Source organism: Xenopus tropicalis, chromosome 2 (assembly GCF_000004195.4).
Source record: "Xenopus tropicalis strain Nigerian chromosome 2, UCB_Xtro_10.0, whole genome shotgun sequence".
In the NCBI taxonomy this organism is placed as follows: Eukaryota; Metazoa; Chordata; class Amphibia; order Anura; family Pipidae; genus Xenopus; species Xenopus tropicalis.
In genome coordinates, this window is record NC_030678.2 from 97,822,082 (window position 1) to 97,845,815 (window position 23,734).

Here is a 23,734-nt window from a genome sequence, read left to right on the forward strand (position 1 = left end):
ACGGGAAGGCGGCCCTTGGAAAGGGCTTCGTTAGCATATGGATTCCCACAATCCATTGCATCGGCTGGGCAGCCGTAGCCACACTTGAAAGAAGCCCGTCCCACAAGGGGCCCCTTAACTTAGGCAGGGGCCCAATCAGCTTTGCGCAGTGGCAGTATCATAGCCAATGAGGTCAAACCGAGGCGTGATTATTGCTAATTGAAAACTTTTCCCAATACCCCGCCGTGATGACTTGAAATATAGTCAGCACTGGCAATTTTTGACAGTCTCTCAGGAGACTGATGTGCTTGGTTAAAAGGCAGATGTTGGCTCGCTTGCCTGGTGTTGCGCTGGAGAAGGGTGCTTTGGTTACGGCGCGACGGGAAGGCGGCCCTTTGAAAGGGCTTCGTTAGCATATGGATTCCCACAATCCATTGCATCGGCTGGGCAGCCGTAGCCACACTTGAAAGAAGCCCGTCCCACAAGGGGCCCCTTAACTTAGGCAGGGGCCCAATCAGCTTTGCGCAGTGGCAGTATCATAGCCAATGAGGTCAAACCGAAGCGTGATTATTGCTAATTGAAAACTTTTCCCAATACCCCGCCGTGATGACTTGAAATATAGTCAGCACTGGCAATTTTTGACAGTCTCTCAGGAGACTGATGTGCTTGGTTAAAAGGCAGATGTTGGCTCGCTTGCCTGGTGTTGCGCTGGAGAAGGGTGCTTTGGTTACGGCGCGACGGGAAGGCGGCCCTTGGAAAGGGCTTCGTTAGCATATGGATTCCCACAATCCATTGCATCGGCTGGGCAGCCGTAGCCACACTTGAAAGAAGCCCGTCCCACAAGGGGCCCCTTAACTTAGGCAGGCGCCCAATCAGCTTTGCGCAGTGGCAGTATCATAGCCAATGAGGTCAAACCGAGGCGTGATTATTGCTAATTGAAAACTTTTCCCAATACCCCGCCGTGATGACTTGAAATATAGTCAGCACTGGCAATTTTTGACAGTCTCTCAGGAGACTGATGTGCTTGGTTAAAAGGCAGATGTTGGCTCGCTTGCCTGGTGTTGCGCTGGAGAAGGGTGCTTTGGTTACGGCGCGACGGGAAGGCGGCCCTTTGAAAGGGCTTCGTTAGCATATGGATTCCCACAATCCATTGCATCGGCTGGGCAGCCGTAGCCACACTTGAAAGAAGCCCGTCCCACAAGGGGCCCCTTAACTTAGGCAGGGGCCCAATCAGCTTTGCGCAGTGGCAGTATCATAGCCAATGAGGTCAAACCGAGGCGTGATTATTGCTAATTGAAAACTTTTCCCAATACCCCGCCGTGATGACTTGAAATATAGTCAGCACTGGCAATTTTTGACAGTCTCTCAGGAGACTGATGTGCTTGGTTAAAAGGCAGATGTTGGCTCGCTTGCCTGGTGTTGCGCTGGAGAAGGGTGCTTTGGTTACGGCGCGACGGGAAGGCGGCCCTTGGAAAGGGCTTCGTTAGCATATGGATTCCCACAATCCATTGCATCGGCTGGGCAGCCGTAGCCACACTTGAAAGAAGCCCGTCCCACAAGGGGCCCCTTAACTTAGGCAGGGGCCCAATCAGCTTTGCGCAGTGGCAGTATCATAGCCAATGAGGTCAAACCGAGGCGTGATTATTGCTAATTGAAAACTTTTCCCAATACCCCGCCGTGATGACTTGAAATATAGTCAGCACTGGCAATTTTTGACAGTCTCTCAGGAGACTGATGTGCTTGGTTAAAAGGCAGATGTTGGCTCGCTTGCCTGGTGTTGCGCTGGAGAAGGGTGCTTTGGTTACGGCGCGACGGGAAGGCGGCCCTTTGAAAGGGCTTCGTTAGCATATGGATTCCCACAATCCATTGCATCGGCTGGGCAGCCGTAGCCACACTTGAAAGAAGCCCGTCCCACAAGGGGCCCCTTAACTTAGGCAGGGGCCCAATCAGCTTTGCGCAGTGGCAGTATCATAGCCAATGAGGTCAAACCGAGGCGTGATTATTGCTAATTGTAAACTTTTCCCAATACCCCGCCGTGATGACTTGAAATATAGTCAGCACTGGCAATTTTTGACAGTCTCTCAGGAGACTGATGTGCTTGGTTAAAAGGCAGATGTTGGCTCGCTTGCCTGGTGTTGCGCTGGAGAAGGGTGCTTTGGTTACGGCGCGACGGGAAGGCGGCCCTTGGAAAGGGCTTCGTTAGCATATGGATTCCCACAATCCATTGCATCGGCTGGGCAGCCGTAGCCACACTTGAAAGAAGCCCGTCCCACAAGGGGCCCCTTAACTTAGGCAGGGGCCCAATCAGCTTTGCGCAGTGGCAGTATCATAGCCAATGAGGTCAAACCGAGGCGTGATTATTGCTAATTGAAAACTTTTCCCAATACCCCGCCGTGATGACTTGAAATATAGTCAGCACTGGCAATTTTTGACAGTCTCTCAGGAGACTGATGTGCTTGGTTAAAAGGCAGATGTTGGCTCGCTTGCCTGGTGTTGCGCTGGAGAAGGGTGCTTTGGTTACGGCGCGACGGGAAGGTGGCCCTTTGAAAGGGCTTCGTTAGCATATGGATTCCCACAATCCATTGCATCGGCTGGGCAGCCGTAGCCACACTTGAAAGAAGCCCGTCCCACAAGGGGCCCCTTAACTTAGGCAGGGGCCCAATCAGCTTTGCGCAGTGGCAGTATCATAGCCAATGAGGTCAAACCGAGGCGTGATTATTGCTAATTGAAAACTTTTCCCAATACCCCGCCGTGATGACTTGAAATATAGTCAGCACTGGCAATTTTTGACAGTCTCTCAGGAGACTGATGTGCTTGGTTAAAAGGCAGATGTTGGCTCGCTTGCCTGGTGTTGCGCTGGAGAAGGGTGCTTTGGTTACGGCGCGACGGGAAGGCGGCCTTTTGAAAGGGCTTCGTTAGCATATGGATTCCCACAATCCATTGCATCGGCTGGGCAGCCGTAGCCACACTTGAAAGAAGCCCGTCCCACAAGGGGCCCCTTATCTTAGGCAGGGGCCCAATCAGCTTTGCGCAGTGGCAGTATCATAGCCAATGAGGTCAAACCGAGGCGTGATTATTGCTAATTGAAAACTTTTCCCAATACCCCGCCATGATGACTTGAAATATAGTCAGCACTGGCAATTTTTGACAGTCTCTCAGGAGACTGATGTGCTTGGTTAAAAGGCAGATGTTGGCTCGCTTGCCTGGTGTTGCGCTGGAGAAGGGTGCTTTGGTTACGGCGCGACGGGAAGGCGGCCCTTTGAAAGGGCTTCGTTAGCATATGGATTCCCACAATCCATTGCATCGGCTGGGCAGCCGTAGCCACACTTGAAAGAAGCCCGTCCCACAAGGGGCCCCTTAACTTAGGCAGGGGCCCAATCAGCTTTGCGCAGTGGCAGTATCATAGCCAATGAGGTCAAACCGAGGCGTGATTATTGCTAATTGAAAACTTTTCCCAATACCCCGCCGTGATGACTTGAAATATAGTCAGCACTGGCAATTTTTGACAGTCTCTCAGGAGACTGATGTGCTTGGTTAAAAGGCAGATGTTGGCTCGCTTGCCTGGTGTTGCGCTGGAGAAGGGTGCTTTGGTTACGGCGCGACGGGAAGGCGGCCCTTTGAAAGGGCTTCGTTAGCATATGGATTCCCACAATCCATTGCATCGGCTGGGCAGCCGTAGCCACACTTGAAAGAAGCCCGTCCCACAAGGGGCCCCTTAACTTAGGCAGGGGCCCAATCAGCTTTGCGCAGTGGCAGTATCATAGCCAATGAGGTCAAACCGAGGCGTGATTATTGCTAATTGAAAACTTTTCCCAATACCCCGCCGTGATGACTTGAAATATAGCCAGCACTGGCAATTTTTGACAGTCTCTCAGGAGACTGATGTGCTTGGTTAAAAGGCAGATGTTGGCTCGCTTGCCTGGTGTTGCGCTGGAGAAGGGTGCTTTGGTTACGGCGCGACGGGCAGGCGGCCCTTTGAAAGGGCTTCGTTAGCATATGGATTCCCACAATCCATTGCATCGGCTGGGCAGCCGTAGCCACACTTGAAAGAAGCCCGTCCCACAAGGGGCCCCTTAACTTAGGCAGGGGCACAATCAGCTTTGCGCAGTGGCAGTATCATAGCCAATGAGGTCAAACCGAGGTGTGATTATTGCTAATTGAAAACTTTTCCCAATACCCCGCCGTGATGACTTGAAATATAGTCAGCACTGGCAATTTTTGACAGTCTCTCAGGAGACTGATGTGCTTGGTTAAAAGGCAGATGTTGGCTCGCTTGCCTGGTGTTGCGCTGGAGAAGGGTGCTTTGGTTACGGCGCGACGGGAAGGCGGCCTTTTGAAAGGGCTTCGTTAGCATATGGATTCCCACAATCCATTGCATCGGCTGGGCAGCCATAGCCACACTTGAAAGAAGCCCGTCCCACAAGGGGCCCTTTATCTTAGGCAGGGGCCCAATCAGCTTTGCGCAGTGGCAGTATCATAGCCAATGAGGTCAAACCGAGGCGTGATTATTGCTAATTGAAAACTTTTCCCAATACCCCGCCGTGATGACTTGAAATATAGTCAGCACTGGCAATTTTTGACAGTCTCTCAGGAGACTGATGTGCTTGGTTAAAAGGCAGATGTTGGCTCGCTTGCCTGGTGTTGCGCTGGAGAGGGGTGCTTTGGTTACGGCGCGACGGGAAGGCGGCCCTTGGAAAGGGCTTCGTTAGCATATGGATTCCCACAATCCATTGCATCGGCTGGGCAGCCGTAGCCACACTTGAAAGAAGCCCGTCCCACAAGGGGCCCCTTAACTTAGGCAGGGGTCCAATCAGCTTTGCGCAGTGGCAGTATCATAGCCAATGAGGTCAAACCGAGGCGTGATTATTGCTAATTGAAAACTTTTCCCAGTACCCCGCCGTGATGACTTGAAATATAGTCAGCACTGGCAATTTTTGACAGTCTCTCAGGAGACTGATGTGCTTGGTTAAAAGGCAGATGTTGGCTCGCTTGCCTGGTGTTGCGCTGGAGAAGGGTGCTTTGGTTACGGCGCGACGGGAAGGCGGCCCTTGGAAAGGGCTTCGTTAGCATATGGATTCCCACAATCCATTGCATCGGCTGGGCAGCCGTAGCCACACTTGAAAGAAGCCCGTCCCACAAGGGGCCCCTTAACTTAGGCAGGCGCCCAATCAGCTTTGCGCAGTGGCAGTATCATAGCCAATGAGGTCAAACCGAGGCGTGATTATTGCTAATTGAAAACTTTTCCCAATACCCCGCCGTGATGACTTGAAATATAGTCAGCACTGGCAATTTTTGACAGTCTCTCAGGAGACTGATGTGCTTGGTTAAAAGGCAGATGTTGGCTCGCTTGCCTGGTGTTGCGCTGGAGAAGGGTGCTTTGGTTACGGCGCGACGGGAAGGGGGCCCTTTGAAAGGGCTTCGTTAGCATATGGATTCCCACAATCCATTGCATCGGCTGGGCAGCCGTAGCCACACTTGAAAGAAGCCCGTCCCACAAGGGGCCCCTTAACTTAGGCAGGGGCCCAATCAGCTTTGCGCAGTGGCAGTATCATAGCCAATGAGGTCAAACCGAGGCGTGATTATTGCTAATTGAAAACTTTTCCCAATACCCCGCTGTGATGACTTGAAATATAGTCAGCACTGGCAATTTTTGACAGTCTCTCAGGAGACTGATGTGCTTGGTTAAAAGGCAGATGTTGGCTCGCTTGCCTGGTGTTGCGCTGGAGAAGGGTGCTTTGGTTACGGCGCGACGGGAAGGCGGCCCTTTGAAAGGGCTTCGTTAGCATATGGATTCCCACAATCCATTGCATCGGCTGGGCAGCCGTAGCCAGACTTGAAAGAAGCCCGTCCCACAAGGGGCCCCTTAACTTAGGCAGGGGCCCAATCAGCTTTGCGCAGTGGCAGTATCATAGCCAATGAGGTCAAACCGAGGCGTGATTATTGCTAATTGAAAACTTTTCCCAATACCCCGCCATGATGACTTGAAATATAGTCAGCACTGGCAATTTTTGACAGTCTCTCAGGAGACTGATGTGCTTGGTTAAAAGGCAGATGTTGGCTCGCTTGCCTGGTGTTGCGCTGGAGAAGGGTGCTTTGGTTACGGCGCGACGGGAAGGCGGCCCTTTGAAAGGGCTTCGTTAGCATATGGATTCCCACAATCCATTGCATCGGCTGGGCAGCCGTAGCCACACTTGAAAGAAGCCCGTCCCACAAGGGGCCCCTTAACTTAGGCAGGGGCCCAATCAGCTTTGCGCAGTGGCAGTATCATAGCCAATGAGGTCAAACCGAGGCGTGATTATTGCTAATTGAAAACTTTTCCCAATACCCCGCCGTGATGACTTGAAATATAGTCAGCACTGGCAATTTTTGACAGTCTCTCAGGAGACTGATGTGCTTGGTTAAAAGGCAGATGTTGGCTCGCTTGCCTGGTGTTGCGCTGGAGAAGGGTGCTTTGGTTACGGCGCGACGGGAAGGCGGCCCTTTGAAAGGGCTTCGTTAGCATATGGATTCCCACAATCCATTGCATCGGCTGGGCAGCCGTAGCCACACTTGAAAGAAGCCCGTCCCACAAGGGGCCCCTTAACTTAGGCAGGGGCCCAATCAGCTTTGCGCAGTGGCAGTATCATAGCCAATGAGGTCAAACCGAGGCGTGATTATTGCTAATTGAAAACTTTTCCCAATACCCCGCCGTGATGACTTGAAATATAGTCAGCACTGGCAATTTTTGACAGTCTCTCAGGAGACTGATGTGCTTGGTTAAAAGGCAGATGTTGGCTCGCTTGCCTGGTGTTGCGCTGGAGAAGGGTGCTTTGGTTACGGCGCGACGGGAAGGCGGCCCTTTGAAAGGGCTTCGTTAGCATATGGATTCCCACAATCCATTGCATCGGCTGGGCAGCCGTAGCCACACTTGAAAGAAGCCCGTCCCACAAGGGGCCCCTTAACTTAGGCAGGGGCCCAATCAGCTTTGCGCAGTGGCAGTATCATAGCCAATGAGGTCAAACCGAGGCGTGATTATTGCTAATTGAAAACTTTTCCCAATACCCCGCCGTGATGACTTGAAATATAGTCAGCACTGGCAATTTTTGACAGTCTCTCAGGAGACTGATGTGCTTGGTTAAAAGGCAGATGTTGGCTCGCTTGCCTGGTGTTGCGCTGGAGAAGGGTGCTTTGGTTACGGCGCGACGGGAAGGCGGCCCTTTGAAAGGGCTTCGTTAGCATATGGATTCCCACAATCCATTGCATCGGCTGGGCAGCCGTAGCCACACTTGAAAGAAGCCCGTCCCACAAGGGGCCCCTTAACTTAGGCAGGGGCCCAATCAGCTTTGCGCAGTGGCAGTATCATAGCCAATGAGGTCAAACCGAGGCGTGATTATTGCTAATTGAAAACTTTTCCCAATACCCCGCCGTGATGACTTGAAATATAGTCAGCACTGGCAATTTTTGACAGTCTCTCAGGAGACTGATGTGCTTGGTTAAAAGGCAGATGTTGGCTCGCTTGCCTGGTGTTGCGCTGGAGAAGGGTGCTTTGGTTACGGCGCGACGGGAAGGCGGCCCTTTGAAAGGGCTTCGTTAGCATATGGATTCCCACAATCCATTGCATCGGCTGGGCAGCCGTAGCCACACTTGAAAGAAGCCCGTCCCACAAGGGGCCCCTTAACTTAGGCAGGGGCCCAATCAGCTTTGCGCAGTGGCAGTATCATAGCCAATGAGGTCAAACCGAGGCGTGATTATTGCTAATTGAAAACTTTTCCCAATACCCCGCCGTGATGACTTGAAATATAGTCAGCACTGGCAATTTTTGACAGTCTCTCAGGAGACTGATGTGCTTGGTTAAAAGGCAGATGTTGGCTCGCTTGCCTGGTGTTGCGCTGGAGAAGGGTGCTTTGGTTACGGCGCGACGGGAAGGCGGCCCTTTGAAAGGGCTTCGTTAGCATATGGATTCCCACAATCCATTGCATCGGCTGGGCAGCCGTAGCCACACTTGAAAGAAGCCCGTCCCACAAGGGGCCCCTTAACTTAGGCAGGGGCCCAATCAGCTTTGCGCAGTGGCAGTATCATAGCCAATGAGGTCAAACCGAGGCGTGATTATTGCTAATTGAAAACTTTTCCCAATACCCCGCCGTGATGACTTGAAATATAGTCAGCACTGGCAATTTTTGACAGTCTCTCAGGAGACTGATGTGCTTGGTTAAAAGGCAGATGTTGGCTCGCTTGCCTGGTGTTGCGCTGGAGAAGGGTGCTTTGGTTACGGCGCGACGGGAAGGCGGCCCTTTGAAAGGGCTTCGTTAGCATATGGATTCCCACAATCCATTGCATCGGCTGGGCAGCCGTAGCCACACTTGAAAGAAGCCCGTCCCACAAGGGGCCCCTTAACTTAGGCAGGGGCCCAATCAGCTTTGCGCAGTGGCAGTATCATAGCCAATGAGGTCAAACCGAGGCGTGATTATTGCTAATTGAAAACTTTTCCCAATACCCCGCCGTGATGACTTGAAATATAGTCAGCACTGGCAATTTTTGACAGTCTCTCAGGAGACTGATGTGCTTGGTTAAAAGGCAGATGTTGGCTCGCTTGCCTGGTGTTGCGCTGGAGAAGGGTGCTTTGGTTACGGCGCGACGGGAAGGCGGCCCTTTGAAAGGGCTTCGTTAGCATATGGATTCCCACAATCCATTGCATCGGCTGGGCAGCCGTAGCCACACTTGAAAGAAGCCCGTCCCACAAGGGGCCCCTTAACTTAGGCAGGGGCCCAATCAGCTTTGCGCAGTGGCAGTATCATAGCCAATGAGGTCAAACCGAGGCGTGATTATTGCTAATTGAAAACTTTTCCCAATACCCCGCCGTGATGACTTGAAATATAGTCAGCACTGGCAATTTTTGACAGTCTCTCAGGAGACTGATGTGCTTGGTTAAAAGGCAGATGTTGGCTCGCTTGCCTGGTGTTGCGCTGGAGAAGGGTGCTTTGGTTACGGCGCGACGGGAAGGCGGCCCTTTGAAAGGGCTTCGTTAGCATATGGATTCCCACAATCCATTGCATCGGCTGGGCAGCCGTAGCCACACTTGAAAGAAGCCCGTCCCACAAGGGGCCCCTTAACTTAGGCAGGGGCCCAATCAGCTTTGCGCAGTGGCAGTATCATAGCCAATGAGGTCAAACCGAGGCGTGATTATTGCTAATTGAAAACTTTTCCCAATACCCCGCCGTGATGACTTGAAATATAGTCAGCACTGGCAATTTTTGACAGTCTCTCAGGAGACTGATGTGCTTGGTTAAAAGGCAGATGTTGGCTCGCTTGCCTGGTGTTGCGCTGGAGAAGGGTGCTTTGGTTACGGCGCGACGGGAAGGCGGCCCTTTGAAAGGGCTTCGTTAGCATATGGATTCCCACAATCCATTGCATCGGCTGGGCAGCCGTAGCCACACTTGAAAGAAGCCCGTCCCACAAGGGGCCCCTTAACTTAGGCAGGGGCCCAATCAGCTTTGCGCAGTGGCAGTATCATAGCCAATGAGGTCAAACCGAGGCGTGATTATTGCTAATTGAAAACTTTTCCCAATACCCCGCCGTGATGACTTGAAATATAGTCAGCACTGGCAATTTTTGACAGTCTCTCAGGAGACTGATGTGCTTGGTTAAAAGGCAGATGTTGGCTCGCTTGCCTGGTGTTGCGCTGGAGAAGGGTGCTTTGGTTACGGCGCGACGGGAAGGCGGCCCTTTGAAAGGGCTTCGTTAGCATATGGATTCCCACAATCCATTGCATCGGCTGGGCAGCCGTAGCCACACTTGAAAGAAGCCCGTCCCACAAGGGGCCCCTTAACTTAGGCAGGGGCCCAATCAGCTTTGCGCAGTGGCAGTATCATAGCCAATGAGGTCAAACCGAGGCGTGATTATTGCTAATTGAAAACTTTTCCCAATACCCCGCCGTGATGACTTGAAATATAGTCAGCACTGGCAATTTTTGACAGTCTCTCAGGAGACTGATGTGCTTGGTTAAAAGGCAGATGTTGGCTCGCTTGCCTGGTGTTGCGCTGGAGAAGGGTGCTTTGGTTACGGCGCGACGGGAAGGCGGCCCTTTGAAAGGGCTTCGTTAGCATATGGATTCCCACAATCCATTGCATCGGCTGGGCAGCCGTAGCCACACTTGAAAGAAGCCCGTCCCACAAGGGGCCCCTTAACTTAGGCAGGGGCCCAATCAGCTTTGCGCAGTGGCAGTATCATAGCCAATGAGGTCAAACCGAGGCGTGATTATTGCTAATTGAAAACTTTTCCCAATACCCCGCCGTGATGACTTGAAATATAGTCAGCACTGGCAATTTTTGACAGTCTCTCAGGAGACTGATGTGCTTGGTTAAAAGGCAGATGTTGGCTCGCTTGCCTGGTGTTGCGCTGGAGAAGGGTGCTTTGGTTACGGCGCGACGGGAAGGCGGCCCTTTGAAAGGGCTTCGTTAGCATATGGATTCCCACAATCCATTGCATCGGCTGGGCAGCCGTAGCCACACTTGAAAGAAGCCCGTCCCACAAGGGGCCCCTTAACTTAGGCAGGGGCCCAATCAGCTTTGCGCAGTGGCAGTATCATAGCCAATGAGGTCAAACCGAGGCGTGATTATTGCTAATTGAAAACTTTTCCCAATACCCCGCCGTGATGACTTGAAATATAGTCAGCACTGGCAATTTTTGACAGTCTCTCAGGAGACTGATGTGCTTGGTTAAAAGGCAGATGTTGGCTCGCTTGCCTGGTGTTGCGCTGGAGAAGGGTGCTTTGGTTACGGCGCGACGGGAAGGCGGCCCTTTGAAAGGGCTTCGTTAGCATATGGATTCCCACAATCCATTGCATCGGCTGGGCAGCCGTAGCCACACTTGAAAGAAGCCCGTCCCACAAGGGGCCCCTTAACTTAGGCAGGGGCCCAATCAGCTTTGCGCAGTGGCAGTATCATAGCCAATGAGGTCAAACCGAGGCGTGATTATTGCTAATTGAAAACTTTTCCCAATACCCCGCCGTGATGACTTGAAATATAGTCAGCACTGGCAATTTTTGACAGTCTCTCAGGAGACTGATGTGCTTGGTTAAAAGGCAGATGTTGGCTCGCTTGCCTGGTGTTGCGCTGGAGAAGGGTGCTTTGGTTACGGCGCGACGGGAAGGCGGCCCTTTGAAAGGGCTTCGTTAGCATATGGATTCCCACAATCCATTGCATCGGCTGGGCAGCCGTAGCCACACTTGAAAGAAGCCCGTCCCACAAGGGGCCCCTTAACTTAGGCAGGGGCCCAATCAGCTTTGCGCAGTGGCAGTATCATAGCCAATGAGGTCAAACCGAGGCGTGATTATTGCTAATTGAAAACTTTTCCCAATACCCCGCCGTGATGACTTGAAATATAGTCAGCACTGGCAATTTTTGACAGTCTCTCAGGAGACTGATGTGCTTGGTTAAAAGGCAGATGTTGGCTCGCTTGCCTGGTGTTGCGCTGGAGAAGGGTGCTTTGGTTACGGCGCGACGGGAAGGCGGCCCTTTGAAAGGGCTTCGTTAGCATATGGATTCCCACAATCCATTGCATCGGCTGGGCAGCCGTAGCCACACTTGAAAGAAGCCCGTCCCACAAGGGGCCCCTTAACTTAGGCAGGGGCCCAATCAGCTTTGCGCAGTGGCAGTATCATAGCCAATGAGGTCAAACCGAGGCGTGATTATTGCTAATTGAAAACTTTTCCCAATACCCCCGCCGTGATGACTTGAAATATAGTCAGCACTGGCAATTTTTGACAGTCTCTCAGGAGACTGATGTGCTTGGTTAAAAGGCAGATGTTGGCTCGCTTGCCTGGTGTTGCGCTGGAGAAGGGTGCTTTGGTTACGGCGCGACGGGAAGGCGGCCCTTTGAAAGGGCTTCGTTAGCATATGGATTCCCACAATCCATTGCATCGGCTGGGCAGCCGTAGCCACACTTGAAAGAAGCCCGTCCCACAAGGGGCCCCTTAACTTAGGCAGGGGCCCAATCAGCTTTGCGCAGTGGCAGTATCATAGCCAATGAGGTCAAACCGAGGCGTGATTATTGCTAATTGAAAACTTTTCCCAATACCCCGCCGTGATGACTTGAAATATAGTCAGCACTGGCAATTTTTGACAGTCTCTCAGGAGACTGATGTGCTTGGTTAAAAGGCAGATGTTGGCTCGCTTGCCTGGTGTTGCGCTGGAGAAGGGTGCTTTGGTTACGGCGCGACGGGAAGGCGGCCCTTTGAAAGGGCTTCGTTAGCATATGGATTCCCACAATCCATTGCATCGGCTGGGCAGCCGTAGCCACACTTGAAAGAAGCCCGTCCCACAAGGGGCCCCTTAACTTAGGCAGGGGCCCAATCAGCTTTGCGCAGTGGCAGTATCATAGCCAATGAGGTCAAACCGAGGCGTGATTATTGCTAATTGAAAACTTTTCCCAATACCCCGCCGTGATGACTTGAAATATAGTCAGCACTGGCAATTTTTGACAGTCTCTCAGGAGACTGATGTGCTTGGTTAAAAGGCAGATGTTGGCTCGCTTGCCTGGTGTTGCGCTGGAGAAGGGTGCTTTGGTTACGGCGCGACGGGAAGGCGGCCCTTTGAAAGGGCTTCGTTAGCATATGGATTCCCACAATCCATTGCATCGGCTGGGCAGCCGTAGCCACACTTGAAAGAAGCCCGTCCCACAAGGGGCCCCTTAACTTAGGCAGGGGCCCAATCAGCTTTGCGCAGTGGCAGTATCATAGCCAATGAGGTCAAACCGAGGCGTGATTATTGCTAATTGAAAACTTTTCCCAATACCCCGCCGTGATGACTTGAAATATAGTCAGCACTGGCAATTTTTGACAGTCTCTCAGGAGACTGATGTGCTTGGTTAAAAGGCAGATGTTGGCTCGCTTGCCTGGTGTTGCGCTGGAGAAGGGTGCTTTGGTTACGGCGCGACGGGAAGGCGGCCCTTTGAAAGGGCTTCGTTAGCATATGGATTCCCACAATCCATTGCATCGGCTGGGCAGCCGTAGCCACACTTGAAAGAAGCCCGTCCCACAAGGGGCCCCTTAACTTAGGCAGGGGCCCAATCAGCTTTGCGCAGTGGCAGTATCATAGCCAATGAGGTCAAACCGAGGCGTGATTATTGCTAATTGAAAACTTTTCCCAATACCCCGCCGTGATGACTTGAAATATAGTCAGCACTGGCAATTTTTGACAGTCTCTCAGGAGACTGATGTGCTTGGTTAAAAGGCAGATGTTGGCTCGCTTGCCTGGTGTTGCGCTGGAGAAGGGTGCTTTGGTTACGGCGCGACGGGAAGGCGGCCCTTTGAAAGGGCTTCGTTAGCATATGGATTCCCACAATCCATTGCATCGGCTGGGCAGCCGTAGCCACACTTGAAAGAAGCCCGTCCCACAAGGGGCCCCTTAACTTAGGCAGGGGCCCAATCAGCTTTGCGCAGTGGCAGTATCATAGCCAATGAGGTCAAACCGAGGCGTGATTATTGCTAATTGAAAACTTTTCCCAATACCCCGCCGTGATGACTTGAAATATAGTCAGCACTGGCAATTTTTGACAGTCTCTCAGGAGACTGATGTGCTTGGTTAAAAGGCAGATGTTGGCTCGCTTGCCTGGTGTTGCGCTGGAGAAGGGTGCTTTGGTTACGGCGCGACGGGAAGGCGGCCCTTTGAAAGGGCTTCGTTAGCATATGGATTCCCACAATCCATTGCATCGGCTGGGCAGCCGTAGCCACACTTGAAAGAAGCCCGTCCCACAAGGGGCCCCTTAACTTAGGCAGGGGCCCAATCAGCTTTGCGCAGTGGCAGTATCATAGCCAATGAGGTCAAACCGAGGCGTGATTATTGCTAATTGAAAACTTTTCCCAATACCCCGCCGTGATGACTTGAAATATAGTCAGCACTGGCAATTTTTGACAGTCTCTCAGGAGACTGATGTGCTTGGTTAAAAGGCAGATGTTGGCTCGCTTGCCTGGTGTTGCGCTGGAGAAGGGTGCTTTGGTTACGGCGCGACGGGAAGGCGGCCCTTTGAAAGGGCTTCGTTAGCATATGGATTCCCACAATCCATTGCATCGGCTGGGCAGCCGTAGCCACACTTGAAAGAAGCCCGTCCCACAAGGGGCCCCTTAACTTAGGCAGGGGCCCAATCAGCTTTGCGCAGTGGCAGTATCATAGCCAATGAGGTCAAACCGAGGCGTGATTATTGCTAATTGAAAACTTTTCCCAATACCCCGCCGTGATGACTTGAAATATAGTCAGCACTGGCAATTTTTGACAGTCTCTCAGGAGACTGATGTGCTTGGTTAAAAGGCAGATGTTGGCTCGCTTGCCTGGTGTTGCGCTGGAGAAGGGTGCTTTGGTTACGGCGCGACGGGAAGGCGGCCCTTTGAAAGGGCTTCGTTAGCATATGGATTCCCACAATCCATTGCATCGGCTGGGCAGCCGTAGCCACACTTGAAAGAAGCCCGTCCCACAAGGGGCCCCTTAACTTAGGCAGGGGCCCAATCAGCTTTGCGCAGTGGCAGTATCATAGCCAATGAGGTCAAACCGAGGCGTGATTATTGCTAATTGAAAACTTTTCCCAATACCCCGCCGTGATGACTTGAAATATAGTCAGCACTGGCAATTTTTGACAGTCTCTCAGGAGACTGATGTGCTTGGTTAAAAGGCAGATGTTGGCTCGCTTGCCTGGTGTTGCGCTGGAGAAGGGTGCTTTGGTTACGGCGCGACGGGAAGGCGGCCCTTTGAAAGGGCTTCGTTAGCATATGGATTCCCACAATCCATTGCATCGGCTGGGCAGCCGTAGCCACACTTGAAAGAAGCCCGTCCCACAAGGGGCCCCTTAACTTAGGCAGGGGCCCAATCAGCTTTGCGCAGTGGCAGTATCATAGCCAATGAGGTCAAACCGAGGCGTGATTATTGCTAATTGAAAACTTTTCCCAATACCCCGCCGTGATGACTTGAAATATAGTCAGCACTGGCAATTTTTGACAGTCTCTCAGGAGACTGATGTGCTTGGTTAAAAGGCAGATGTTGGCTCGCTTGCCTGGTGTTGCGCTGGAGAAGGGTGCTTTGGTTACGGCGCGACGGGAAGGCGGCCCTTTGAAAGGGCTTCGTTAGCATATGGATTCCCACAATCCATTGCATCGGCTGGGCAGCCGTAGCCACACTTGAAAGAAGCCCGTCCCACAAGGGGCCCCTTAACTTAGGCAGGGGCCCAATCAGCTTTGCGCAGTGGCAGTATCATAGCCAATGAGGTCAAACCGAGGCGTGATTATTGCTAATTGAAAACTTTTCCCAATACCCCGCCGTGATGACTTGAAATATAGTCAGCACTGGCAATTTTTGACAGTCTCTCAGGAGACTGATGTGCTTGGTTAAAAGGCAGATGTTGGCTCGCTTGCCTGGTGTTGCGCTGGAGAAGGGTGCTTTGGTTACGGCGCGACGGGAAGGCGGCCCTTTGAAAGGGCTTCGTTAGCATATGGATTCCCACAATCCATTGCATCGGCTGGGCAGCCGTAGCCACACTTGAAAGAAGCCCGTCCCACAAGGGGCCCCTTAACTTAGGCAGGGGCCCAATCAGCTTTGCGCAGTGGCAGTATCATAGCCAATGAGGTCAAACCGAGGCGTGATTATTGCTAATTGAAAACTTTTCCCAATACCCCGCCGTGATGACTTGAAATATAGTCAGCACTGGCAATTTTTGACAGTCTCTCAGGAGACTGATGTGCTTGGTTAAAAGGCAGATGTTGGCTCGCTTGCCTGGTGTTGCGCTGGAGAAGGGTGCTTTGGTTACGGCGCGACGGGAAGGCGGCCCTTTGAAAGGGCTTCGTTAGCATATGGATTCCCACAATCCATTGCATCGGCTGGGCAGCCGTAGCCACACTTGAAAGAAGCCCGTCCCACAAGGGGCCCCTTAACTTAGGCAGGGGCCCAATCAGCTTTGCGCAGTGGCAGTATCATAGCCAATGAGGTCAAACCGAGGCGTGATTATTGCTAATTGAAAACTTTTCCCAATACCCCGCCGTGATGACTTGAAATATAGTCAGCACTGGCAATTTTTGACAGTCTCTCAGGAGACTGATGTGCTTGGTTAAAAGGCAGATGTTGGCTCGCTTGCCTGGTGTTGCGCTGGAGAAGGGTGCTTTGGTTACGGCGCGACGGGAAGGCGGCCCTTTGAAAGGGCTTCGTTAGCATATGGATTCCCACAATCCATTGCATCGGCTGGGCAGCCGTAGCCACACTTGAAAGAAGCCCGTCCCACAAGGGGCCCCTTAACTTAGGCAGGGGCCCAATCAGCTTTGCGCAGTGGCAGTATCATAGCCAATGAGGTCAAACCGAGGCGTGATTATTGCTAATTGAAAACTTTTCCCAATACCCCGCCGTGATGACTTGAAATATAGTCAGCACTGGCAATTTTTGACAGTCTCTCAGGAGACTGATGTGCTTGGTTAAAAGGCAGATGTTGGCTCGCTTGCCTGGTGTTGCGCTGGAGAAGGGTGCTTTGGTTACGGCGCGACGGGAAGGCGGCCCTTTGAAAGGGCTTCGTTAGCATATGGATTCCCACAATCCATTGCATCGGCTGGGCAGCCGTAGCCACACTTGAAAGAAGCCCGTCCCACAAGGGGCCCCTTAACTTAGGCAGGGGCCCAATCAGCTTTGCGCAGTGGCAGTATCATAGCCAATGAGGTCAAACCGAGGCGTGATTATTGCTAATTGAAAACTTTTCCCAATACCCCCGCCGTGATGACTTGAAATATAGTCAGCACTGGCAATTTTTGACAGTCTCTCAGGAGACTGATGTGCTTGGTTAAAAGGCAGATGTTGGCTCGCTTGCCTGGTGTTGCGCTGGAGAAGGGTGCTTTGGTTACGGCGCGACGGGAAGGCGGCCCTTTGAAAGGGCTTCGTTAGCATATGGATTCCCACAATCCATTGCATCGGCTGGGCAGCCGTAGCCACACTTGAAAGAAGCCCGTCCCACAAGGGGCCCCTTAACTTAGGCAGGGGCCCAATCAGCTTTGCGCAGTGGCAGTATCATAGCCAATGAGGTCAAACCGAGGCGTGATTATTGCTAATTGAAAACTTTTCCCAATACCCCGCCGTGATGACTTGAAATATAGTCAGCACTGGCAATTTTTGACAGTCTCTCAGGAGACTGATGTGCTTGGTTAAAAGGCAGATGTTGGCTCGCTTGCCTGGTGTTGCGCTGGAGAAGGGTGCTTTGGTTACGGCGCGACGGGAAGGCGGCCCTTTGAAAGGGCTTCGTTAGCATATGGATTCCCACAATCCATTGCATCGGCTGGGCAGCCGTAGCCACACTTGAAAGAAGCCCGTCCCACAAGGGGCCCCTTAACTTAGGCAGGGGCCCAATCAGCTTTGCGCAGTGGCAGTATCATAGCCAATGAGGTCAAACCGAGGCGTGATTATTGCTAATTGAAAACTTTTCCCAATACCCCGCCGTGATGACTTGAAATATAGTCAGCACTGGCAATTTTTGACAGTCTCTCAGGAGACTGATGTGCTTGGTTAAAAGGCAGATGTTGGCTCGCTTGCCTGGTGTTGCGCTGGAGAAGGGTGCTTTGGTTACGGCGCGACGGGAAGGCGGCCCTTTGAAAGGGCTTCGTTAGCATATGGATTCCCACAATCCATTGCATCGGCTGGGCAGCCGTAGCCACACTTGAAAGAAGCCCGTCCCACAAGGGGCCCCTTAACTTAGGCAGGGGCCCAATCAGCTTTGCGCAGTGGCAGTATCATAGCCAATGAGGTCAAACCGAGGCGTGATTATTGCTAATTGAAAACTTTTCCCAATACCCCGCCGTGATGACTTGAAATATAGTCAGCACTGGCAATTTTTGACAGTCTCTCAGGAGACTGATGTGCTTGGTTAAAAGGCAGATGTTGGCTCGCTTGCCTGGTGTTGCGCTGGAGAAGGGTGCTTTGGTTACGGCGCGACGGGAAGGCGGCCCTTTGAAAGGGCTTCGTTAGCATATGGATTCCCACAATCCATTGCATCGGCTGGGCAGCCGTAGCCACACTTGAAAGAAGCCCGTCCCACAAGGGGCCCCTTAACTTAGGCAGGGGCCCAATCAGCTTTGCGCAGTGGCAGTATCATAGCCAATGAGGTCAAACCGAGGCGTGATTATTGCTAATTGAAAACTTTTCCCAATACCCCGCCGTGATGACTTGAAATATAGTCAGCACTGGCAATTTTTGACAGTCTCTCAGGAGACTGATGTGCTTGGTTAAAAGGCAGATGTTGGCTCGCTTGCCTGGTGTTGCGCTGGAGAAGGGTGCTTTGGTTACGGCGCGACGGGAAGGCGGCCCTTTGAAAGGGCTTCGTTAGCATATGGATTCCCACAATCCATTGCATCGGCTGGGCAGCCGTAGCCACACTTGAAAGAAGCCCGTCCCACAAGGGGCCCCTTAACTTAGGCAGGGGCCCAATCAGCTTTGCGCAGTGGCAGTATCATAGCCAATGAGGTCAAACCGAGGCGTGATTATTGCTAATTGAAAACTTTTCCCAATACCCCGCCGTGATGACTTGAAATATAGTCAGCACTGGCAATTTTTGACAGTCTCTCAGGAGACTGATGTGCTTGGTTAAAAGGCAGATGTTGGCTCGCTTGCCTGGTGTTGCGCTGGAGAAGGGTGCTTTGGTTACGGCGCGACGGGAAGGCGGCCCTTTGAAAGGGCTTCGTTAGCATATGGATTCCCACAATCCATTGCATCGGCTGGGCAGCCGTAGCCACACTTGAAAGAAGCCCGTCCCACAAGGGGCCCCTTAACTTAGGCAGGGGCCCAATCAGCTTTGCGCAGTGGCAGTATCATAGCCAATGAGGTCAAACCGAGGCGTGATTATTGCTAATTGAAAACTTTTCCCAATACCCCGCCGTGATGACTTGAAATATAGTCAGCACTGGCAATTTTTGACAGTCTCTCAGGAGACTGATGTGCTTGGTTAAAAGGCAGATGTTGGCTCGCTTGCCTGGTGTTGCGCTGGAGAAGGGTGCTTTGGTTACGGCGCGACGGGAAGGCGGCCCTTTGAAAGGGCTTCGTTAGCATATGGATTCCCACAATCCATTGCATCGGCTGGGCAGCCGTAGCCACACTTGAAAGAAGCCCGTCCCACAAGGGGCCCCTTAACTTAGGCAGGGGCCCAATCAGCTTTGCGCAGTGGCAGTATCATAGCCAATGAGGTCAAACCGAGGCGTGATTATTGCTAATTGAAAACTTTTCCCAATACCCCGCCGTGATGACTTGAAATATAGTCAGCACTGGCAATTTTTGACAGTCTCTCAGGAGACTGATGTGCTTGGTTAAAAGGCAGATGTTGGCTCGCTTGCCTGGTGTTGCGCTGGAGAAGGGTGCTTTGGTTACGGCGCGACGGGAAGGCGGCCCTTTGAAAGGGCTTCGTTAGCATATGGATTCCCACAATCCATTGCATCGGCTGGGCAGCCGTAGCCACACTTGAAAGAAGCCCGTCCCACAAGGGGCCCCTTAACTTAGGCAGGGGCCCAATCAGCTTTGCGCAGTGGCAGTATCATAGCCAATGAGGTCAAACCGAGGCGTGATTATTGCTAATTGAAAACTTTTCCCAATACCCCGCCGTGATGACTTGAAATATAGTCAGCACTGGCAATTTTTGACAGTCTCTCAGGAGACTGATGTGCTTGGTTAAAAGGCAGATGTTGGCTCGCTTGCCTGGTGTTGCGCTGGAGAAGGGTGCTTTGGTTACGGCGCGACGGGAAGGCGGCCCTTTGAAAGGGCTTCGTTAGCATATGGATTCCCACAATCCATTGCATCGGCTGGGCAGCCGTAGCCACACTTGAAAGAAGCCCGTCCCACAAGGGGCCCCTTAACTTAGGCAGGGGCCCAATCAGCTTTGCGCAGTGGCAGTATCATAGCCAATGAGGTCAAACCGAGGCGTGATTATTGCTAATTGAAAACTTTTCCCAATACCCCGCCGTGATGACTTGAAATATAGTCAGCACTGGCAATTTTTGACAGTCTCTCAGGAGACTGATGTGCTTGGTTAAAAGGCAGATGTTGGCTCGCTTGCCTGGTGTTGCGCTGGAGAAGGGTGCTTTGGTTACGGCGCGACGGGAAGGCGGCCCTTTGAAAGGGCTTCGTTAGCATATGGATTCCCACAATCCATTGCATCGGCTGGGCAGCCGTAGCCACACTTGAAAGAAGCCCGTCCCACAAGGGGCCCCTTAACTTAGGCAGGGGCCCAATCAGCTTTGCGCAGTGGCAGTATCATAGCCAATGAGGTCAAACCGAGGCGTGATTATTGCTAATTGAAAACTTTTCCCAATACCCCGCCGTGATGACTTGAAATATAGTCAGCACTGGCAATTTTTGACAGTCTCTCAGGAGACTGATGTGCTTGGTTAAAAGGCAGATGTTGGCTCGCTTGCCTGGTGTTGCGCTGGAGAAGGGTGCTTTGGTTACGGCGCGACGGGAAGGCGGCCCTTTGAAAGGGCTTCGTTAGCATATGGATTCCCACAATCCATTGCATCGGCTGGGCAGCCGTAGCCACACTTGAAAGAAGCCCGTCCCACAAGGGGCCCCTTAACTTAGGCAGGGGCCCAATCAGCTTTGCGCAGTGGCAGTATCATAGCCAATGAGGTCAAACCGAGGCGTGATTATTGCTAATTGAAAACTTTTCCCAATACCCCGCCGTGATGACTTGAAATATAGTCAGCACTGGCAATTTTTGACAGTCTCTCAGGAGACTGATGTGCTTGGTTAAAAGGCAGATGTTGGCTCGCTTGCCTGGTGTTGCGCTGGAGAAGGGTGCTTTGGTTACGGCGCGACGGGAAGGCGGCCCTTTGAAAGGGCTTCGTTAGCATATGGATTCCCACAATCCATTGCATCGGCTGGGCAGCCGTAGCCACACTTGAAAGAAGCCCGTCCCACAAGGGGCCCCTTAACTTAGGCAGGGGCCCAATCAGCTTTGCGCAGTGGCAGTATCATAGCCAATGAGGTCAAACCGAGGCGTGATTATTGCTAATTGAAAACTTTTCCCAATACCCCGCCGTGATGACTTGAAATATAGTCAGCACTGGCAATTTTTGACAGTCTCTCAGGAGACTGATGTGCTTGGTTAAAAGGCAGATGTTGGCTCGCTTGCCTGGTGTTGCGCTGGAGAAGGGTGCTTTGGTTACGGCGCGACGGGAAGGCGGCCCTTTGAAAGGGCTTCGTTAGCATATGGATTCCCACAATCCATTGCATCGGCTGGGCAGCCGTAGCCACACTTGAAAGAAGCCCGTCCCACAAGGGGCCCCTTAACTTAGGCAGGGGCCCAATCAGCTTTGCGCAGTGGCAGTATCATAGCCAATGAGGTCAAACCGAGGCGTGATTATTGCTAATTGAAAACTTTTCCCAATACCCCGCCGTGATGACTTGAAATATAGTCAGCACTGGCAATTTTTGACAGTCTCTCAGGAGACTGATGTGCTTGGTTAAAAGGCAGATGTTGGCTCGCTTGCCTGGTGTTGCGCTGGAGAAGGGTGCTTTGGTTACGGCGCGACGGGAAGGCGGCCCTTTGAAAGGGCTTCGTTAGCATATGGATTCCCACAATCCATTGCATCGGCTGGGCAGCCGTAGCCACACTTGAAAGAAGCCCGTCCCACAAGGGGCCCCTTAACTTAGGCAGGGGCCCAATCAGCTTTGCGCAGTGGCAGTATCATAGCCAATGAGGTCAAACCGAGGCGTGATTATTGCTAATTGAAAACTTTTCCCAATACCCCGCCGTGATGACTTGAAATATAGTCAGCACTGGCAATTTTTGACAGTCTCTCAGGAGACTGATGTGCTTGGTTAAAAGGCAGATGTTGGCTCGCTTGCCTGGTGTTGCGCTGGAGAAGGGTGCTTTGGTTACGGCGCGACGGGAAGGCGGCCCTTTGAAAGGGCTTCGTTAGCATATGGATTCCCACAATCCATTGCATCGGCTGGGCAGCCGTAGCCACACTTGAAAGAAGCCCGTCCCACAAGGGGCCCCTTAACTTAGGCAGGGGCCCAATCAGCTTTGCGCAGTGGCAGTATCATAGCCAATGAGGTCAAACCGAGGCGTGATTATTGCTAATTGAAAACTTTTCCCAATACCCCGCCGTGATGACTTGAAATATAGTCAGCACTGGCAATTTTTGACAGTCTCTCAGGAGACTGATGTGCTTGGTTAAAAGGCAGATGTTGGCTCGCTTGCCTGGTGTTGCGCTGGAGAAGGGTGCTTTGGTTACGGCGCGACGGGAAGGCGGCCCTTTGAAAGGGCTTCGTTAGCATATGGATTCCCACAATCCATTGCATCGGCTGGGCAGCCGTAGCCACACTTGAAAGAAGCCCGTCCCACAAGGGGCCCCTTAACTTAGGCAGGGGCCCAATCAGCTTTGCGCAGTGGCAGTATCATAGCCAATGAGGTCAAACCGAGGCGTGATTATTGCTAATTGAAAACTTTTCCCAATACCCCGCCGTGATGACTTGAAATATAGTCAGCACTGGCAATTTTTGACAGTCTCTCAGGAGACTGATGTGCTTGGTTAAAAGGCAGATGTTGGCTCGCTTGCCTGGTGTTGCGCTGGAGAAGGGTGCTTTGGTTACGGCGCGACGGGAAGGCGGCCCTTTGAAAGGGCTTCGTTAGCATATGGATTCCCACAATCCATTGCATCGGCTGGGCAGCCGTAGCCACACTTGAAAGAAGCCCGTCCCACAAGGGGCCCCTTAACTTAGGCAGGGGCCCAATCAGCTTTGCGCAGTGGCAGTATCATAGCCAATGAGGTCAAACCGAGGCGTGATTATTGCTAATTGAAAACTTTTCCCAATACCCCGCCGTGATGACTTGAAATATAGTCAGCACTGGCAATTTTTGACAGTCTCTCAGGAGACTGATGTGCTTGGTTAAAAGGCAGATGTTGGCTCGCTTGCCTGGTGTTGCGCTGGAGAAGGGTGCTTTGGTTACGGCGCGACGGGAAGGCGGCCCTTTGAAAGGGCTTCGTTAGCATATGGATTCCCACAATCCATTGCATCGGCTGGGCAGCCGTAGCCACACTTGAAAGAAGCCCGTCCCACAAGGGGCCCCTTAACTTAGGCAGGGGCCCAATCAGCTTTGCGCAGTGGCAGTATCATAGCCAATGAGGTCAAACCGAGGCGTGATTATTGCTAATTGAAAACTTTTCCCAATACCCCGCCGTGATGACTTGAAATATAGTCAGCACTGGCAATTTTTGACAGTCTCTCAGGAGACTGATGTGCTTGGTTAAAAGGCAGATGTTGGCTCGCTTGCCTGGTGTTGCGCTGGAGAAGGGTGCTTTGGTTACGGCGCGACGGGAAGGCGGCCCTTTGAAAGGGCTTCGTTAGCATATGGATTCCCACAATCCATTGCATCGGCTGGGCAGCCGTAGCCACACTTGAAAGAAGCCCGTCCCACAAGGGGCCCCTTAACTTAGGCAGGGGCCCAATCAGCTTTGCGCAGTGGCAGTATCATAGCCAATGAGGTCAAACCGAGGCGTGATTATTGCTAATTGAAAACTTTTCCCAATACCCCGCCGTGATGACTTGAAATATAGTCAGCACTGGCAATTTTTGACAGTCTCTCAGGAGACTGATGTGCTTGGTTAAAAGGCAGATGTTGGCTCGCTCGCCTGGTGTTGCGCTGGAGAAGGGTGCTTTGGTTACGGCGCGACGGGAAGGCGGCCCTTTGAAAGGGCTTCGTTAGCATATGGATTCCCACAATCCATTGCATCGGCTGGGCAGCCGTAGCCACACTTGAAAGAAGCCCGTCCCAC

The 23,734-nt window shown here is 52.3% G+C and overlaps 66 non-coding genes across 66 annotated transcripts; all 66 read left to right on the forward strand.

Moving 5' to 3' along the window:
• Window positions 1-137: 137 nt before the first annotated feature.
• Window positions 138-278, forward strand: LOC116409219. The gene has a single exon (XR_004221664.1). It is a non-coding gene; the product is annotated as a U4 spliceosomal RNA (small nuclear RNA).
• Window positions 279-495: 217 nt separating this feature from the next.
• Window positions 496-636, forward strand: LOC116409290. Its single transcript, XR_004221735.1, has one exon. It is a non-coding gene; the product is annotated as a U4 spliceosomal RNA (small nuclear RNA).
• Window positions 637-853: 217 nt separating this feature from the next.
• On the forward strand, window positions 854-994 carry LOC116409124. The gene has a single exon (XR_004221569.1). It is a non-coding gene; the product is annotated as a U4 spliceosomal RNA (small nuclear RNA).
• Window positions 995-1,211: 217 nt separating this feature from the next.
• LOC116409125 lies at window positions 1,212-1,352 on the forward strand. The gene has a single exon (XR_004221570.1). It is a non-coding gene; the product is annotated as a U4 spliceosomal RNA (small nuclear RNA).
• Window positions 1,353-1,569: 217 nt separating this feature from the next.
• LOC116409126 lies at window positions 1,570-1,710 on the forward strand. Its single transcript, XR_004221571.1, has one exon. It is a non-coding gene; the product is annotated as a U4 spliceosomal RNA (small nuclear RNA).
• Window positions 1,711-1,927: 217 nt separating this feature from the next.
• Window positions 1,928-2,068, forward strand: LOC116409282. Its single transcript, XR_004221727.1, has one exon. It is a non-coding gene; the product is annotated as a U4 spliceosomal RNA (small nuclear RNA).
• A 217-nt stretch (window positions 2,069-2,285) lies between these two features.
• Window positions 2,286-2,426, forward strand: LOC116409127. Its single transcript, XR_004221572.1, has one exon. It is a non-coding gene; the product is annotated as a U4 spliceosomal RNA (small nuclear RNA).
• Window positions 2,427-2,643: 217 nt separating this feature from the next.
• Window positions 2,644-2,784, forward strand: LOC116409129. The gene has a single exon (XR_004221574.1). It is a non-coding gene; the product is annotated as a U4 spliceosomal RNA (small nuclear RNA).
• A 217-nt stretch (window positions 2,785-3,001) lies between these two features.
• On the forward strand, window positions 3,002-3,142 carry LOC116409267. Its single transcript, XR_004221712.1, has one exon. It is a non-coding gene; the product is annotated as a U4 spliceosomal RNA (small nuclear RNA).
• A 217-nt stretch (window positions 3,143-3,359) lies between these two features.
• On the forward strand, window positions 3,360-3,500 carry LOC116409130. Its single transcript, XR_004221575.1, has one exon. It is a non-coding gene; the product is annotated as a U4 spliceosomal RNA (small nuclear RNA).
• A 217-nt stretch (window positions 3,501-3,717) lies between these two features.
• Window positions 3,718-3,858, forward strand: LOC116409285. The gene has a single exon (XR_004221730.1). It is a non-coding gene; the product is annotated as a U4 spliceosomal RNA (small nuclear RNA).
• A 217-nt stretch (window positions 3,859-4,075) lies between these two features.
• Window positions 4,076-4,216, forward strand: LOC116409278. Its single transcript, XR_004221723.1, has one exon. It is a non-coding gene; the product is annotated as a U4 spliceosomal RNA (small nuclear RNA).
• A 217-nt stretch (window positions 4,217-4,433) lies between these two features.
• LOC116409131 lies at window positions 4,434-4,574 on the forward strand. The gene has a single exon (XR_004221576.1). It is a non-coding gene; the product is annotated as a U4 spliceosomal RNA (small nuclear RNA).
• Window positions 4,575-4,791: 217 nt separating this feature from the next.
• Window positions 4,792-4,932, forward strand: LOC116409288. The gene has a single exon (XR_004221733.1). It is a non-coding gene; the product is annotated as a U4 spliceosomal RNA (small nuclear RNA).
• Window positions 4,933-5,149: 217 nt separating this feature from the next.
• Window positions 5,150-5,290, forward strand: LOC116409132. Its single transcript, XR_004221577.1, has one exon. It is a non-coding gene; the product is annotated as a U4 spliceosomal RNA (small nuclear RNA).
• A 217-nt stretch (window positions 5,291-5,507) lies between these two features.
• On the forward strand, window positions 5,508-5,648 carry LOC116409281. The gene has a single exon (XR_004221726.1). It is a non-coding gene; the product is annotated as a U4 spliceosomal RNA (small nuclear RNA).
• Window positions 5,649-5,865: 217 nt separating this feature from the next.
• Window positions 5,866-6,006, forward strand: LOC116409268. The gene has a single exon (XR_004221713.1). It is a non-coding gene; the product is annotated as a U4 spliceosomal RNA (small nuclear RNA).
• Window positions 6,007-6,223: 217 nt separating this feature from the next.
• Window positions 6,224-6,364, forward strand: LOC116409133. Its single transcript, XR_004221578.1, has one exon. It is a non-coding gene; the product is annotated as a U4 spliceosomal RNA (small nuclear RNA).
• A 217-nt stretch (window positions 6,365-6,581) lies between these two features.
• On the forward strand, window positions 6,582-6,722 carry LOC116409134. Its single transcript, XR_004221579.1, has one exon. It is a non-coding gene; the product is annotated as a U4 spliceosomal RNA (small nuclear RNA).
• A 217-nt stretch (window positions 6,723-6,939) lies between these two features.
• Window positions 6,940-7,080, forward strand: LOC116409135. The gene has a single exon (XR_004221580.1). It is a non-coding gene; the product is annotated as a U4 spliceosomal RNA (small nuclear RNA).
• A 217-nt stretch (window positions 7,081-7,297) lies between these two features.
• Window positions 7,298-7,438, forward strand: LOC116409220. Its single transcript, XR_004221665.1, has one exon. It is a non-coding gene; the product is annotated as a U4 spliceosomal RNA (small nuclear RNA).
• Window positions 7,439-7,655: 217 nt separating this feature from the next.
• Window positions 7,656-7,796, forward strand: LOC116409136. The gene has a single exon (XR_004221581.1). It is a non-coding gene; the product is annotated as a U4 spliceosomal RNA (small nuclear RNA).
• A 217-nt stretch (window positions 7,797-8,013) lies between these two features.
• LOC116409137 lies at window positions 8,014-8,154 on the forward strand. The gene has a single exon (XR_004221582.1). It is a non-coding gene; the product is annotated as a U4 spliceosomal RNA (small nuclear RNA).
• Window positions 8,155-8,371: 217 nt separating this feature from the next.
• On the forward strand, window positions 8,372-8,512 carry LOC116409138. Its single transcript, XR_004221583.1, has one exon. It is a non-coding gene; the product is annotated as a U4 spliceosomal RNA (small nuclear RNA).
• Window positions 8,513-8,729: 217 nt separating this feature from the next.
• Window positions 8,730-8,870, forward strand: LOC116409140. Its single transcript, XR_004221585.1, has one exon. It is a non-coding gene; the product is annotated as a U4 spliceosomal RNA (small nuclear RNA).
• A 217-nt stretch (window positions 8,871-9,087) lies between these two features.
• On the forward strand, window positions 9,088-9,228 carry LOC116409221. The gene has a single exon (XR_004221666.1). It is a non-coding gene; the product is annotated as a U4 spliceosomal RNA (small nuclear RNA).
• Window positions 9,229-9,445: 217 nt separating this feature from the next.
• On the forward strand, window positions 9,446-9,586 carry LOC116409141. The gene has a single exon (XR_004221586.1). It is a non-coding gene; the product is annotated as a U4 spliceosomal RNA (small nuclear RNA).
• A 217-nt stretch (window positions 9,587-9,803) lies between these two features.
• LOC116409142 lies at window positions 9,804-9,944 on the forward strand. The gene has a single exon (XR_004221587.1). It is a non-coding gene; the product is annotated as a U4 spliceosomal RNA (small nuclear RNA).
• Window positions 9,945-10,161: 217 nt separating this feature from the next.
• On the forward strand, window positions 10,162-10,302 carry LOC116409143. Its single transcript, XR_004221588.1, has one exon. It is a non-coding gene; the product is annotated as a U4 spliceosomal RNA (small nuclear RNA).
• Window positions 10,303-10,519: 217 nt separating this feature from the next.
• On the forward strand, window positions 10,520-10,660 carry LOC116409222. The gene has a single exon (XR_004221667.1). It is a non-coding gene; the product is annotated as a U4 spliceosomal RNA (small nuclear RNA).
• Window positions 10,661-10,877: 217 nt separating this feature from the next.
• Window positions 10,878-11,018, forward strand: LOC116409144. The gene has a single exon (XR_004221589.1). It is a non-coding gene; the product is annotated as a U4 spliceosomal RNA (small nuclear RNA).
• A 217-nt stretch (window positions 11,019-11,235) lies between these two features.
• LOC116409146 lies at window positions 11,236-11,376 on the forward strand. Its single transcript, XR_004221591.1, has one exon. It is a non-coding gene; the product is annotated as a U4 spliceosomal RNA (small nuclear RNA).
• Window positions 11,377-11,593: 217 nt separating this feature from the next.
• LOC116409269 lies at window positions 11,594-11,735 on the forward strand. The gene has a single exon (XR_004221714.1). It is a non-coding gene; the product is annotated as a U4 spliceosomal RNA (small nuclear RNA).
• Window positions 11,736-11,952: 217 nt separating this feature from the next.
• LOC116409147 lies at window positions 11,953-12,093 on the forward strand. The gene has a single exon (XR_004221592.1). It is a non-coding gene; the product is annotated as a U4 spliceosomal RNA (small nuclear RNA).
• Window positions 12,094-12,310: 217 nt separating this feature from the next.
• On the forward strand, window positions 12,311-12,451 carry LOC116409148. The gene has a single exon (XR_004221593.1). It is a non-coding gene; the product is annotated as a U4 spliceosomal RNA (small nuclear RNA).
• Window positions 12,452-12,668: 217 nt separating this feature from the next.
• On the forward strand, window positions 12,669-12,809 carry LOC116409149. Its single transcript, XR_004221594.1, has one exon. It is a non-coding gene; the product is annotated as a U4 spliceosomal RNA (small nuclear RNA).
• Window positions 12,810-13,026: 217 nt separating this feature from the next.
• LOC116409150 lies at window positions 13,027-13,167 on the forward strand. The gene has a single exon (XR_004221595.1). It is a non-coding gene; the product is annotated as a U4 spliceosomal RNA (small nuclear RNA).
• A 217-nt stretch (window positions 13,168-13,384) lies between these two features.
• On the forward strand, window positions 13,385-13,525 carry LOC116409152. The gene has a single exon (XR_004221597.1). It is a non-coding gene; the product is annotated as a U4 spliceosomal RNA (small nuclear RNA).
• A 217-nt stretch (window positions 13,526-13,742) lies between these two features.
• LOC116409153 lies at window positions 13,743-13,883 on the forward strand. Its single transcript, XR_004221598.1, has one exon. It is a non-coding gene; the product is annotated as a U4 spliceosomal RNA (small nuclear RNA).
• A 217-nt stretch (window positions 13,884-14,100) lies between these two features.
• LOC116409154 lies at window positions 14,101-14,241 on the forward strand. The gene has a single exon (XR_004221599.1). It is a non-coding gene; the product is annotated as a U4 spliceosomal RNA (small nuclear RNA).
• A 217-nt stretch (window positions 14,242-14,458) lies between these two features.
• LOC116409223 lies at window positions 14,459-14,599 on the forward strand. The gene has a single exon (XR_004221668.1). It is a non-coding gene; the product is annotated as a U4 spliceosomal RNA (small nuclear RNA).
• Window positions 14,600-14,816: 217 nt separating this feature from the next.
• Window positions 14,817-14,957, forward strand: LOC116409155. The gene has a single exon (XR_004221600.1). It is a non-coding gene; the product is annotated as a U4 spliceosomal RNA (small nuclear RNA).
• Window positions 14,958-15,174: 217 nt separating this feature from the next.
• Window positions 15,175-15,315, forward strand: LOC116409224. Its single transcript, XR_004221669.1, has one exon. It is a non-coding gene; the product is annotated as a U4 spliceosomal RNA (small nuclear RNA).
• A 217-nt stretch (window positions 15,316-15,532) lies between these two features.
• LOC116409156 lies at window positions 15,533-15,673 on the forward strand. The gene has a single exon (XR_004221601.1). It is a non-coding gene; the product is annotated as a U4 spliceosomal RNA (small nuclear RNA).
• Window positions 15,674-15,890: 217 nt separating this feature from the next.
• LOC116409157 lies at window positions 15,891-16,031 on the forward strand. Its single transcript, XR_004221602.1, has one exon. It is a non-coding gene; the product is annotated as a U4 spliceosomal RNA (small nuclear RNA).
• Window positions 16,032-16,248: 217 nt separating this feature from the next.
• Window positions 16,249-16,389, forward strand: LOC116409158. Its single transcript, XR_004221603.1, has one exon. It is a non-coding gene; the product is annotated as a U4 spliceosomal RNA (small nuclear RNA).
• A 217-nt stretch (window positions 16,390-16,606) lies between these two features.
• On the forward strand, window positions 16,607-16,748 carry LOC116409270. Its single transcript, XR_004221715.1, has one exon. It is a non-coding gene; the product is annotated as a U4 spliceosomal RNA (small nuclear RNA).
• Window positions 16,749-16,965: 217 nt separating this feature from the next.
• LOC116409159 lies at window positions 16,966-17,106 on the forward strand. Its single transcript, XR_004221604.1, has one exon. It is a non-coding gene; the product is annotated as a U4 spliceosomal RNA (small nuclear RNA).
• A 217-nt stretch (window positions 17,107-17,323) lies between these two features.
• Window positions 17,324-17,464, forward strand: LOC116409160. The gene has a single exon (XR_004221605.1). It is a non-coding gene; the product is annotated as a U4 spliceosomal RNA (small nuclear RNA).
• A 217-nt stretch (window positions 17,465-17,681) lies between these two features.
• Window positions 17,682-17,822, forward strand: LOC116409161. The gene has a single exon (XR_004221606.1). It is a non-coding gene; the product is annotated as a U4 spliceosomal RNA (small nuclear RNA).
• Window positions 17,823-18,039: 217 nt separating this feature from the next.
• LOC116409163 lies at window positions 18,040-18,180 on the forward strand. The gene has a single exon (XR_004221608.1). It is a non-coding gene; the product is annotated as a U4 spliceosomal RNA (small nuclear RNA).
• Window positions 18,181-18,397: 217 nt separating this feature from the next.
• LOC116409164 lies at window positions 18,398-18,538 on the forward strand. The gene has a single exon (XR_004221609.1). It is a non-coding gene; the product is annotated as a U4 spliceosomal RNA (small nuclear RNA).
• Window positions 18,539-18,755: 217 nt separating this feature from the next.
• LOC116409165 lies at window positions 18,756-18,896 on the forward strand. Its single transcript, XR_004221610.1, has one exon. It is a non-coding gene; the product is annotated as a U4 spliceosomal RNA (small nuclear RNA).
• Window positions 18,897-19,113: 217 nt separating this feature from the next.
• LOC116409225 lies at window positions 19,114-19,254 on the forward strand. The gene has a single exon (XR_004221670.1). It is a non-coding gene; the product is annotated as a U4 spliceosomal RNA (small nuclear RNA).
• Window positions 19,255-19,471: 217 nt separating this feature from the next.
• Window positions 19,472-19,612, forward strand: LOC116409166. The gene has a single exon (XR_004221611.1). It is a non-coding gene; the product is annotated as a U4 spliceosomal RNA (small nuclear RNA).
• Window positions 19,613-19,829: 217 nt separating this feature from the next.
• Window positions 19,830-19,970, forward strand: LOC116409226. Its single transcript, XR_004221671.1, has one exon. It is a non-coding gene; the product is annotated as a U4 spliceosomal RNA (small nuclear RNA).
• A 217-nt stretch (window positions 19,971-20,187) lies between these two features.
• LOC116409167 lies at window positions 20,188-20,328 on the forward strand. The gene has a single exon (XR_004221612.1). It is a non-coding gene; the product is annotated as a U4 spliceosomal RNA (small nuclear RNA).
• Window positions 20,329-20,545: 217 nt separating this feature from the next.
• LOC116409168 lies at window positions 20,546-20,686 on the forward strand. Its single transcript, XR_004221613.1, has one exon. It is a non-coding gene; the product is annotated as a U4 spliceosomal RNA (small nuclear RNA).
• Window positions 20,687-20,903: 217 nt separating this feature from the next.
• On the forward strand, window positions 20,904-21,044 carry LOC116409169. Its single transcript, XR_004221614.1, has one exon. It is a non-coding gene; the product is annotated as a U4 spliceosomal RNA (small nuclear RNA).
• A 217-nt stretch (window positions 21,045-21,261) lies between these two features.
• LOC116409170 lies at window positions 21,262-21,402 on the forward strand. Its single transcript, XR_004221615.1, has one exon. It is a non-coding gene; the product is annotated as a U4 spliceosomal RNA (small nuclear RNA).
• A 217-nt stretch (window positions 21,403-21,619) lies between these two features.
• LOC116409227 lies at window positions 21,620-21,760 on the forward strand. The gene has a single exon (XR_004221672.1). It is a non-coding gene; the product is annotated as a U4 spliceosomal RNA (small nuclear RNA).
• Window positions 21,761-21,977: 217 nt separating this feature from the next.
• LOC116409171 lies at window positions 21,978-22,118 on the forward strand. Its single transcript, XR_004221616.1, has one exon. It is a non-coding gene; the product is annotated as a U4 spliceosomal RNA (small nuclear RNA).
• Window positions 22,119-22,335: 217 nt separating this feature from the next.
• Window positions 22,336-22,476, forward strand: LOC116409172. Its single transcript, XR_004221617.1, has one exon. It is a non-coding gene; the product is annotated as a U4 spliceosomal RNA (small nuclear RNA).
• A 217-nt stretch (window positions 22,477-22,693) lies between these two features.
• Window positions 22,694-22,834, forward strand: LOC116409174. Its single transcript, XR_004221619.1, has one exon. It is a non-coding gene; the product is annotated as a U4 spliceosomal RNA (small nuclear RNA).
• A 217-nt stretch (window positions 22,835-23,051) lies between these two features.
• LOC116409175 lies at window positions 23,052-23,192 on the forward strand. Its single transcript, XR_004221620.1, has one exon. It is a non-coding gene; the product is annotated as a U4 spliceosomal RNA (small nuclear RNA).
• A 217-nt stretch (window positions 23,193-23,409) lies between these two features.
• Window positions 23,410-23,550, forward strand: LOC116409229. The gene has a single exon (XR_004221674.1). It is a non-coding gene; the product is annotated as a U4 spliceosomal RNA (small nuclear RNA).
• Window positions 23,551-23,734: the final 184 nt, after the last annotated feature.